Source organism: Lissotriton vulgaris, chromosome 2_1, assembly GCF_964263255.1.
Source record: "Lissotriton vulgaris chromosome 2_1, aLisVul1.2, whole genome shotgun sequence".
Taxonomy (NCBI): Eukaryota; Metazoa; Chordata; class Amphibia; order Caudata; family Salamandridae; genus Lissotriton; species Lissotriton vulgaris.
This window is the reverse complement of record NC_141687.1, coordinates 2,107,128,735-2,107,139,005: the sequence shown is the minus strand read 5'-3', so window position 1 is coordinate 2,107,139,005 and position 10,271 is coordinate 2,107,128,735. Positions and strand designations below refer to the sequence as shown.

At 39.9% G+C, this 10,271-nt stretch overlaps 1 protein-coding gene across 5 annotated transcripts in view; it reads left to right on the top strand.

Moving 5' to 3' along the window:
* Window positions 1-5,448: 5,448 nt before the first annotated feature.
* ZNF280D (zinc finger protein 280D) overlaps window positions 5,449-10,271 on the top strand; it is a 761,599-nt gene continuing 756,776 nt past the window's right edge. For 4 of the 5 annotated variants that reach the window (XM_086958356.1, XM_086958358.1, XM_086958354.1 and 1 more), the window contains exon 1: window positions 5,449-5,574. The gene's annotated coding sequence lies outside the window, so the exon portion shown is untranslated. Of the gene's footprint in view, window positions 5,575-5,637; window positions 5,768-10,271 lie in introns of those variants that run through there. The other variant, XM_086958355.1, reaches the window with a different exon arrangement.

The window sequence follows — 10,271 nt, the reverse complement described above, 5'->3', positions numbered from 1 at the left end:
GAGACTGGTATTGAGCCAGAAAGAAGAAGGTTCACTGATGGTCCAGAAGAAAGTGAACTTCCAGCTGAACCTGAAACAGATGAAACTGTATTTGAACCAGAAGCATGTGAGTTCATAGTTGAATGCGAAGTTATTGTTGAATCAGAAGAACCCAGAGAAACAGCAAAATCAAAAAGAAGATCAGACAGAAGAAAGGGCAAGCAAAAGAACCAGAAGGTGAAAAAGTAGTAGAGGCAAAGAGACCAAAAATAGGTGACAATTGGCTAAGTGGAGTGAAAAAACTAAAGTACACTCTTGTAAAAAGAAGATTAAGAAAAATACCAGAGCAAAGTAATGAGGTCTCAAGTCAAACAGAACCAGACGAGTCAGGAGAAGAAATAGTACGAAAAACAAGAAGAATAAGAATTCCAAGTAGAAAATATAGAGCACCTGAATGGACATATGTCACATTGGAACAAGTTGACAGCTCAGATCCAAGTGAACAAGTTGGTGAAAGCAAAATAAGACCCCATTAAAAGAACTGTGGAAAAATTAAGGTACAACCTTGCTGATTAAAAGAAAACTAAATAAAGACTCAAAGCTGACTGAAGAAAAAGAATAAAAGAAGGGGGTAAAGAAAAAAGTCTTAAAGTGTAGGATTTCACTACTATTTTTAAGATTTTTTTTTAATAAGTTTAGAATTTAGAAGTATAGATAGATTTTTATTTTTTATGGAAACAAAATGGTTGAAGCAGAAGTGACTGAAATTCCAAAATCTAGTCTAAAACAAAGATGTATTAGGGCTTGCTTATGTGGTGTATTGTTATTAACATTTATGTGGTTATTTTTAACTGTCTTTGTACCTATTCTAATGGAAACTTATAAAAGAAACAATACTAATGATGTAACAAGTGAAAGAATGAATGATGTCACTAATGAAACCCCAAATACTAATATAGGGCCCTTTGATGGAAGCATTCTCAATCAATTAAGGATTTCTCATTAAATGTCTTTACTAAATTACTCTATGAATATATCGAAACCATGAATGTGAGTGATTTTTACGTATGCATGCAATAAGGTCTGTCTCAGAAGGGGTGACCTATCACCACCTTCCATTAACCTATGGTGTGTCTTGCAGGATACTTACAAGTCTGTTTTGTTTAACAGGGAAGCTCAAGTATCACTTCTCCAATATAGATTTTAGTATTCTCACAAATTCCTGTCTTTAAAGAACTAAACAAAGTATCAAGTGGTAAGAATGCACGATATATGGGAGAGTTTTTCCATATTACTAAAACTTTAGACATAGAGTATGCTTATAAGAATAACTTGCCTTATAATTTGCGGGTTGAGGAAAAGATTTAGGAAAAGATTTTTATAGCGATAGTAGAAGATAGAAGAGAAAGTTTCCAGAAGAAAGCTGCTGAACGGAAGTCATGGGAACCTCCATGGGATTTTAGAGAAGGAAATTATGAGAAAGGCGAAAAATACGCTGCAATGTCTCTGGACTGGTCACAGAAGGGAAAAATGTGTTTGCTTAGAACGAAAACTAACTATAATAATTATTTTACTGGTGCTAGTGAATGTGAGCATACCTTCCAAATTAGTGGAGGTTTGGGATTGAAAAGTGGAACTGATCCGGTCTTTCCTGGAGTCTATCATATGTGTGGGAAGAAAGCCTACTATACGTTGCCTGCACATTGGTATGGAAGTTGTTATTTTGCTATTGCCTTTCCGAGGGTGTATCATATGGACCGCAGTAGTCATAAACTGAACGAAATAAAGCAAGGACTAAAACGTAACAAAAGAGCATGTTTTTTAGAAATAGTGGGTGATATTTTTGGCACACTGATACCCTCAGTTGGAGTTGTTCTGAATTCACACAAAATTCTAAAATTATCCACAGTGGTTGATCGTTTATCTACAGATACTGCTGGAGGATTCTTGATGATTGACATGAAAATGGTTGCTATCAGATCAATGGTTTTTCAAAATCGACTTGCCCTTGATATGCTATTAGCAAAAGTGGTATGTTGAAAGTCCAACATTGCTGAACATATATCCTTGATAAGAGTAAAGGAATTAAGGGCTATATAAAGAATATTATGAAATTACATGAAGATTTGACCCAACTGGAGGATGACGGTGTTTGGGAGTTTTAGAATTAAAATAACATGCATAAATATTACCTGCACCATCTTGTCTGGCGAAAGTTCTTTCATTAACATAAGCCACAGTCATTTTGATCAACCGCAGCCATTTTGTATTCTGATGGTCACCTCTTTCTCACCTTGCCCTCACTAGCACCAATCTGGCCCTCTGACCAAACCTGATATGTGTGCTGAGGCCATAACTAACAGGCATGTCTTTGATGGTATCTTCAAAGAGACATTCTATTGCCACAACAACCCTTAGCGCCCTTTGGCTAAACCACCACCTCTTCCTGTCCTCAATAACTAATGAACTTATGAACTTTTGCATTCTTCTCCCCTCCCCACACTTGTGTACTAACCAAGATTTCAGATACTAAGATGACCCTTGCACACATGATTTATTGCACCGCAAACAGCAAGACTTGTTTTCACCAACAATGGAACCTTTTTTATCAACGGAACAGACTCTTAGATCACATGTTTTAGACCCTGAGGCAAGGCCCTGTTATACCATAATATTGTCATTATCACCCGGGTGGGAGGAGAATAACAGTGGGGCTTGTATGACAACACGCTTGGAGCGGGGACTCAAATCTTGTATAAACATGTTGATATAAGAAAGGTGGGCTGACATGACAACAATGCATTGTGTAAAATCTGTATAAAAGGAAGAGCCAAAATGAGATGCAGTTAGAGCACCTCTTGATGATAGCCCCGGTGTCAGAAGTGATGTGTTCTCCTCTTGGAGTAATAAACCGGTTCTTCATTTTCCACTTTCCAGCGCCTGCCTCGTTATTTTGATAACTAATATTAAGGTAAATTAGAGGTGGTTTGCACCAAGCAGCATCGAAAGTCTTGGGAGTCACAGCTGCTTTTTACAGGAGAGACTTGTTAAGAGTTTCTACTCTACAGGTAAATGGTTTTCTACATTTGGAAGTAGTCTATTAGTAAAAATAATAATGCCAATAGTCTCAATAGCAATCGTAGTTTTAGTGATAATAACAACATATAAATGTTGTAAGTGGAAGGGTGAAAGAAAAGAAGTGTCAGAAATAAAGAGTAAACGAAGAGCAAAAAAGAGAAAAAGAGAAGAGGTAGAATTAGAAGAAATAAAAGGAGAGTACTATGACATGATGAAAGATTTAGATGAGGGTGCCATAAAAAGAGAGAAGAATACAGAATTTTACATTGAATAAAGATGGCAATTGGTATGGTAGGTATTTTATAATGGATTCTAAAAAGCCATCAGAGGGGGAATTGATGGAGCAGGATTTTGCAAAAATTAAACCTGCTCTAATTTATACCCCCATAATTTAGAAAAACTAATGTACACCCAACATGAACACAAGGGAACTGCTTTGCGCATGCCTGAACTAACACGTAAATAAATAATATTGTAATAACTTTTGTGTTTTGAAAGAAAAACGAAGAAATTGCACGAAAAGGCTGCATGTGCATCAGTATTTTGCATGTTGCATCCTGCTTTAAAATAATAATTAGCTCCGCTTTTGCATTAAGCTTATGCGAGGTAACATTCATGGGGCGTAGAGCAAGGTGGGTGGTAAAGAGTGAAGGTTTCATTATCATAAAATTAATAAATGTACATTTTCATTTACTGGAGTGTGCTGGATGAAGCAGCCATCTTTTAAACGTAGCTAATGTGGGAGTGGGAGCTTCAAGGAGTGAGTCTGTTCGGTCATGAGGCAAGACAAGACGCGCTGTGCACCGCAGATGACATGAAAAGGGTGAAGGACAGAATGTTAAACGGCTGCCAAGTGCAATATCCAGGTGTGGGACCGGAGATGCACTCTGTGGATGATGTTAATTTGTAAGAGGAAAATTATAAATTGTGTATCTTATGTGGAGAACTTGAGAACAAACTAAGACTCAGACCATGGGAACTAATATTACACAATGAATTTGTTGAATTAAGGTGAAGTCATGGTGATGTGACGAAGCCACCTCCTAAACTCACGAATCCCTTTGTGAGTTTGATGATAGTTTGCAACAACTGCGGGATGGATATGTCAGTTTTAGAGTATAATTGGGGTGCCTTTAGGGGTGTTGTTAGAGCTTACGCTGGCAGGAGAGAAGAGGGGTGATGCGTCACTGTCCGTCGGTTTGCAGAGAGGCTTAGCTGTTTCTGACCTGTCTTGTTCCTGTCCTTATATCCTTTGTTCCCTAATTCTGTTTCGGGGACCCCCCACCATTTCCTAGGCCGACGGGGTGGTTTTCCTACAGACCAATAGGTTGGTAGTTAGCCTAAATCGTTCTCAGAATCTAAATATTAATGTATGTTGTCTCTGAAACTTTTGTCTCTCCATCTACCCACTCCGTCAATTATATATTGATATGTATTATTTTAGATTAACCTATTGTCTCTTCATCTATCACTTTGTTAGGTATATTATGTTTAACAAATATTTTTGCTGAAACTTTTGTCTCTTACTCTATCCACTCCTTCATTGCATGTCATTGTTTAATTTGGATGAGTTTGTATTTCATACATAATTTCTCCTTTCGTGAGATTCAGTGTTTGTAATTTGTGACCAACTGCAATTGATCATTAACCCTTTATATATGAGATAAAAATTCATTATTAACCTTACAGAGAGTCTGTGATTCATTTAACTAACTAAATGGTTGGTAAGTTAGTGGTTATCATTGCCATCAACTATTCAACTAAATGGTCCACCGATCAAATAGCAGGAAAGTTGATATAAAAGTTGGCTAGAAAAATATGTCTCATTTGAATCTATGAAATGGAAAGAATTGTTTGAACGTATAAATTGACCCCAGCGCATCAGGGATTCTGCCTGAATGTGCATGGTCCATTGTGTTATAATGTTAATGATTATTAATCCCTGATCAATTTTTGGTATTGGCGCTGGATCATGTATTACTATAACAAAATGTGCAGCAAATACCCTGCAAATTCCATTGACCATGTTTATAGTAAGACATTATTCTACAGCAGTTAGAAATAGCACTTCTGCAGGTGCTTTATTAAAACAAATTATTATAATTAAAGTTACTCTTCAAAGTGTTCCTTCAATTATTGCTTAATAAGAAAGGAAACCCCTGCGGGGGCAAGGTCAGGCAGCGTGTATCAGTCAAGTCAATTTCTCTTTGACGCTCAATTCCCTTCAATGTACTTTTTAAAATGTTAACAGGTTTCGATGGAAACATGCGAGATGAATCACTAAAATAGGGAACGTATTGATCTTTGTGAGTGCTGTTATTAGTCAACTAGTTTAGGGTCGGCGCAACGCTTTCCCTCCCAGCCCTGCGCCGACATTAGACGAGGAGCCGCGATTGCCTGACCTGAAATTTCCCAGCATGCTCCGCAGATACTTCACCTCGTTAGGAAGCCCCGGCGCCGCTTACTGCCGTCAGAGCTCCTGAGTGGACCGATGGGTCCCTTTTAAAGTCGCGTACGGTAAGACACTTTTCTTTTCCGTTTGAGTGCCTGTGGAGGGTCCGGGTGCGCCCCCTGGCTGCACCTGCCTTCCTTAGAAAGGACGGTCTTGTAGGCCACTGTGGTTTGCCGACTACTGCCCGTGGCGGTCGCCATCTTGGGTTGTATGTTACTTTTCGCACTGCCACCCCGAGAGACAGCCAAGTGGCAGCAGGTATTAAACCAAAAAAATAGTTCGTCCAAGGCGCGTGGTGCGGCTGAGGTTTCTGCATGAAGGTTTCATCATAACGGACTCGATCTCCGTTTCCCACGCTTAGCGTGATTCTGCATTGTAGGCTGCTGACCATCCTTGTTTTGATTTTACGGGGCTCGTGCAGGGGAGGAGTGAAGGCGGGACACGTAGCTTCTTACCCTCTGCTGGTGGTTGGAAAAGTACCTGCTTCTTGCTTGTGGTTTAGACTTTTCTGGGCGGCAGTTAGGGCCTTCTGTTTTGTTTATGAGGCAGTGTTTGTGTGCATGACGGTGCAGCTAGGTTGCATGGGAAGCGGTCAAAACTCCCCCTACATTATCATCAGACCAGCGGAGCTGATACAGGAATCTGAGCTAAACTCTTTGTCTCCTGCCTCGTAGTCGGGCACCTGTTATACGGGCAACGGCTATCCCGAGAACTAGTTGTAGCACGTGGAAGCCCTTGGGGTCCCATCTCCCATTCAAAAACTCGTCGGTACCCACCGCCATCTAATTTGTGTAAGAAAGTGGAATTATTTTGCCTGCGTCTTTCCAATGAAAACCATGTTTTAGTAGGTAGATGAATAAACAATTTGCGAAATAAACTTTTTGTTCTGGAATTTTCTTTTTTTAAGTAGGTGGATAGGAATGGACATATAGTTCTAGATGTTGGAGCGCGTTTCCAACTCTTGCATACTTTTTTTTCCCTTTTTCATTTTGAGTAAAATTGGTTTCCAGCTCATGAGATTGCAAAAGTGCTTTGCCATCCAAATGACCCTTCTTTACTAAAGTGATTAGTAGTAAGAGTCCCATGTTTCCATGGGTGTATAGTTGGGCCATCCAGCAAATTCACAGTGAGAGCTGAAACTGATCTGACCTGGCAGCAGGAGTTCCAGAGCATTGAAAGAAGTATGTTATACTATTTGTGTAGCCCTTTCTACTACTAATGTGCTGAAGCACTTCGCTGACGGGTAGTGTGTACTATGACATCCTTACAATGCTGTCGACTGACTACAACCTTGTAGTGGTCATGCAGGCCCGAGGGCATGTCGGAGCTCATGTCCTAGTTCAGGGTCATTCCTCTATCCATGATATACTTACATGCTTTTCACCGAATCTCAGTCTGTGTGTTTGTTATAGCTCAATTTGGTAATATGAGCAGTTTAATTAAATGAGCAATTTAATTACTTTAAATTTATGGCAGATTTTGAGCTGGGCTCAATGTTTGCTATTTTGCGTTTCGAAAAATGAATGCAAAATTAGCTGTCTGGCTTCATAACCGTGATGTTCCAGGGACAGACGGCAATAAAAGCAAACCAACCTTCCAGCATGTGAATACAGTGTTGGAGGACAGGAGACTGTGCAGTAAACCCCTCTTCCCATTTGCTTCTTGTATTAAAGTTGCTGTCTGACACTGTTAAGTCTCCAAACTCAATTTATTTAAATTTAAACTTCAATTCTTGATATTTTCTATCTCAAATTGATAAACTCAATTTTTAAAATGTTCTTGTTTATTACACAGTTCGTTGTCTAGCCTAAGGTGTGTTCCATTTTATTGTGTATGTGATTCATAGTGGCTGATGTGCTTATAGTGGGGCTTTTGGCTCTAGTTTAATTTCGTCAGGTTTGCCCTGCTGAAATGTAACAAGAAGTGCTATCTTTCACCGCGACACTGGATGCGATAAACGTCGATCCACTTGTAATTGGATCCTGATTTAACAAGCCACCTGTAGTGCTATCCTATGTGGCTTACGAAACAATGGGCACATATGATAACCCTCTGTCAGCCACTTTTGTGATGTTTTGTGACCGTACTACAAGCATGTTTGAGTGGCCTGACCTATTTGTATGCCTCAAACATAAAGTATGTGGTGCTAGGGTGCTTGCACACAGCTTTTGAGCAGAGCATCTGCTGGGTTTACTGAAGGCGAGGAGTATGGACCGTGGGAGTTTGTCCATTAGGGTGGATTATTACTGTTTAAGGATTAAATCTGTTTCAAGATTGGGACAGTATTACTAACTACACCCATGCCATCTTCTTAGTGATGGTCATATTTGACTTTAACAATGTATCTTTAGCAGGTTTGGTTAGGAAGGTTGTATCTCCAGCACAAGCATCAGGCTATTGGTGCATGGAGGATGCAGGCAGCAGTCCGCTTCATCCGTAGGCAGATGCACCTGTTTGAAGGATGGGGGCATCACCAACATTACAGCTCCACCTGGCCAATAGCACATTTCAGTAAAGATGTGCAATATTTAATGCAAAGCCTTAACACCCGTCATGTCAGGGGATTTTCACATAACCCCTTCCACTTTTGGCTGGAGAAAGGGTAACTTGGGGAATTCATTTTCTCCCTGTGATGTAGGCCCACCCAAGAGGGAGGGGTGGTAAATGCATTAACTTTATACACCAATTTTATAAGGCACTCCAGTTCTCTGGATGTATGTGGAAGTTAACAGCTAGCCTGGCAACAACTGGTTCACAAGCACACCTGTCTAGTAGTTCTCATGGATACAAAGAGTTTATGGGTCATCCATAAGTAAATGAGAGTAAACCAAGTCTAAGAACAATACCATGCAAAGAGAGTGATTTAGATATACAAGTTTTGGACATACTTTTAGGCTTCTTTCTTTCGTCCATTTTGTGAGCACTGCTGTGGCCTAATGGCCTGGACCTCAGAATCGTCTAAAATAAAAGGGACTGGACATACTTATGCCATAATGGCAGAAACAATTGTTGCATATGGAAAGCGAGTTCACTAACTTCTGTGTGAGTTTCAGTGCAGCGATGGAGAGGAGTAGTTCTTTGGTCACACTGAGAAGTGATTCCTTGTGTTCAACACTGCACTGGAAGGAAGGAATTTGTCTCTCTTTAGATTCAGTTGGCTGTCGGGAGCACAGAGCAATATCTACAACAGTGATGGGAAAGGGAGGTACAGTGGAAGTGGTGGAGATGGCTGAAATATGAGATTTGATGTACCTGAAATGAATAGTGGATTTATGACTGAGTTGTGGTTATTTGAACGGTTGTAGAAGTAGTGAGTGACTAGCTGAGAGGGGTAGAGTCATGGAGCGAAATAGAGTTAAGTGGTTGTTGGGATGGCAGAAAAATACCTGCAATGACGGCTAGGGTAACAGGTGAGGGGCTAAAGGGGTTTACTGAACTGGTTAGTTTAGGAGATTAATTGGAGTGACTTCTGGAGCTGTACGTTAAGTGACTTGATGATGGTCAATGAGGTACCAGCCAAGGAGAATACTGGTGTGTCATTGTCGGCAGAGCAGTCCAATTGAAGTAGTTGTGAGGAAACATAAGCTTCAGGGTAATTCTGGTCAAAAGAGTTTCAGAACAATTTGAGACAGGGTATGGAATGTCTAGTTGGGTAACTTGATGCAACAGGTTGAAATAGGATAAGGGACACTTGAAGCTGTGTCAAGTCTCTTCTGGTTTGGGAGTCCATTTACAGTTATTCCTGATTCTTCTCCCAATTTCAGGTGAGGCGGTACTATTCTCCTGAAATGGGTTTGTGTGCATATACTTGTAAAGATGCTCCTACTACCCTGATTTACTTATACCACTGGAAAAATCCAGGGATAATATAGGAAGATTTTTTTGAAAATAATGACACATTACTCAATTGTTCTTGGTTTTAGATTTCCTTGTTTGTTCTCCTGATGATACATACAGTTTAGACTAATTATGTCCTGAAGAATGTGGTAAAAAATTAGTGCATAGTCACTGAAACGTGCGTTGACTGTTGGTGTGTCCAGTCTGGGCCTATACCCCAGAAAGGAGAAAAGAAATCAGTATTTGGCTGATGTATAGTGGATGCAGTTTTCTCTGGACCGATATGTGTTGGGTGTATGGAATGTAGAATGAAAGGTGTGTGAGATGGGAGTGTGATGCAGGAGAGCTTATGGGGTGATATGTATGTTCTTAGTACTGATATCGTTTCTGGTTTTAAATCGGTTAATGTTTTTTGTCTATTGTAATAAGAAAAATCATGTTGTAAAACACGCAATGTTATAAATCATGAAATCAATATTTTTGTAAGAAATTAGTCTATCAAATAAAATTGTAAAGTCAATCTGGACTGGTTCACGGTGCAAGGATTTAATTTCTTTTCCTACTTTTTTCCCTTCCCAGTGGTATACGTAAATCATGGAAGCAGGACCTTCTTTACAAGTTTAGTTCTGTGCTTTCCCAGGTCCTATACCTGATGTTTCAATGGGTATGAGTTGAGGGGGGTTTCTTCTTTGTGTGCATATACTTGAGAGATATATTCATTAACCTGTTGCCACCACCCCAATCAGAACATACTTTGGGTTAAGGAGGCAGTAGCCATTCCCAGTCAGAAGTTTGAGTACACATTGGGAGACCCATGTCACCCAAGCACCATTCGATGGCGAACAGGAAAAATTGATCACAGCCAATGGATTTCCATGAGTGTTTAGTTCAATGGAGGAAAACGGGACTTCTGTGAAAATAATGG